The sequence below is a fragment of the Otolemur garnettii genome, unplaced genomic scaffold, assembly GCF_000181295.1.
Source record: "Otolemur garnettii isolate 467f Iridium unplaced genomic scaffold, OtoGar3 scaffold00127, whole genome shotgun sequence".
NCBI lineage: Eukaryota > Metazoa > Chordata > Mammalia > Primates > Galagidae > Otolemur > Otolemur garnettii.
In genome coordinates this window covers 998300-1000235 of record NW_003852522.1, presented here as the reverse complement: position 1 = coordinate 1000235, position 1936 = coordinate 998300, and the positions used below count along the sequence as shown (strand labels likewise).

Below are 1936 nucleotides of genomic sequence, written 5' to 3'. Positions count from 1 at the left end.
CCCTGGGACTTCTTTTATAAGGACATTAATCCCATTCGTGAGGGTTCTGCCATTATGACCTAATTACCTCCCAAAAGGCCCCCACTTCCTAATACCATCACCTTGGGGGGTTAGAGTTTCCATATATGAATTTTGGAGGGGACATAAACATTCAGACCATAGCAGTCACCCTTTAATAAGGGGCTAAATGACAACAGAATAACTTACCTGAACCTCCTCTGAGAAGAGAGATTTTTTCTTTTTGAGACAGGGTCTTGCTCTATCATCCAGGCTACAGTACAGTGACCTCATCATAGCTCACTGCAACCTCAAACTCCTGGGCTCAAGTGATTCTCCTACCTCAGCCTCCCAAGTAGCTGGTACTACAGGTGCACACCACCATGCTTGACTGATTTTTCTACTTTTTGTAGAGATGGGGTCTTACTCTTGCTCAAGCTGGTCTTGAACTCTTGGCCTCAAGCAATCCTCAAGCCTGGGCCTCCCTGAGCATTAGGATTGCCAGCATGAGCTACTGTGCCTGGCCAAGAGATACTTTTGGGCTCTCTGGTCCTTCCGTCCATCAGACAGCCACTTCTCATGCAGTGCCAGCCTCATCCCCAAGGCATGATGGTGAAAAGGAGGGTCAAAATAAATGGCTTTGGTCACATTGGACACCTGGTCACCAGAGCTGCTTTTAACTCTGGCAAAGTGGATATTGTCACCATCAATGACTCCTTCATTGACCTCTACATGGTCTACATGTTCCAGTGTGATTCCACCCATGGCAAATTCCATGGCACAGTCAAGGCTGAGAACAGGAAGCTTGTCATCAATGGAAATCCCATAACCATCCTCCAGGAGTGAGATCCCACAAAAATCAAATGGGGCGAGGCAGGCTCTGACTACATGTGGAGTCCACTGGCGTCTTCACCACCATGGAGAAGGCCAGGGCTTACCTACAGGGGGGTGCCAAAAGGGTCATCATCTCTGCCCCTTCTGTTGATGCCCCCATGTTTGTGACAGGTGTGAACCATGAAAAGTATGAAAACAGCCTCAGCATTGTTGGCAATTTCTCCTGCCCGACCAACTGCTTAGCCTCCTTGGCCAAGGTCATCCATGACAACTTCAGCATTGTAGAGGGACTCATGATCATAATCCACACCATCACTCCCACTCAGAAGACTGTGGATGGCCCCTCTGGGAAGTTGTGATGTGATGGTCACAGGGCTTTCCAGAACATCATCCCTGCCTCAACTTTTACAGCCAAGGCTGTGGACAAGGTAAGCTGAATGGGAAGCTCACTAGCATGACCTTCTGTGTCCCCACTGCCAACATATCAGTCATGGACCTCACCTGCTGTCTGGAGAAGGCTGCTAAATATCATGATATCAAGAAGGTGGTGAAGCAGGCATCAGAGGGCCCGCTCAGGGCATCCTGAGCTACACAAAGCACCAGGTCGTCTCCTCTGACTTTAACAGTGACACCCAGTCTTCCACCTTTGATGCTGGAGCTGGCATTGCCCTCAATGACCACTTTATCAAACTCATTGCCTGGTATGACAATGAATTTGGCTACAGTAATGGGTGGTGAATCTTATGGCCCACATGGTCTCCAAGGAGTAAGAGCCCCTGGACCACCAGCCCCATCCAGAACACAAGAGAGAGAGGCCCTTCGGTACTGGGGTGCCACTGCATACTCAGTCCTCCAACTCACTGAGAATCTCCCCTTGACACAGTTTCCATACCAGACCCCCTGAAGAACAGGAAGGGCCTTGGGAGCCCCACCTTGTCATGTAACATCAATAAAGTTCCCTGTACTCAGCCAAAAAAAAGGTACTTTTGGAGTGGCTTGCCCACTATTACACTATTATCCTAGAGTGGTCTCTATTAAACGACAGGATTCTCCTTGTGTGTTTGATTCACACTATTAACAAGTGCCATCACTTGATCATATTCGG

General features: G+C 48.7%; 1 pseudogene; it reads left to right on the top strand.

Moving 5' to 3' along the window:
- The first annotated feature begins 606 nt into the window (after window positions 1–606).
- LOC105887812 lies at window positions 607–1601 on the top strand (annotated as a pseudogene).
- The last annotated feature ends 335 nt before the right edge of the window (window positions 1602–1936 follow it).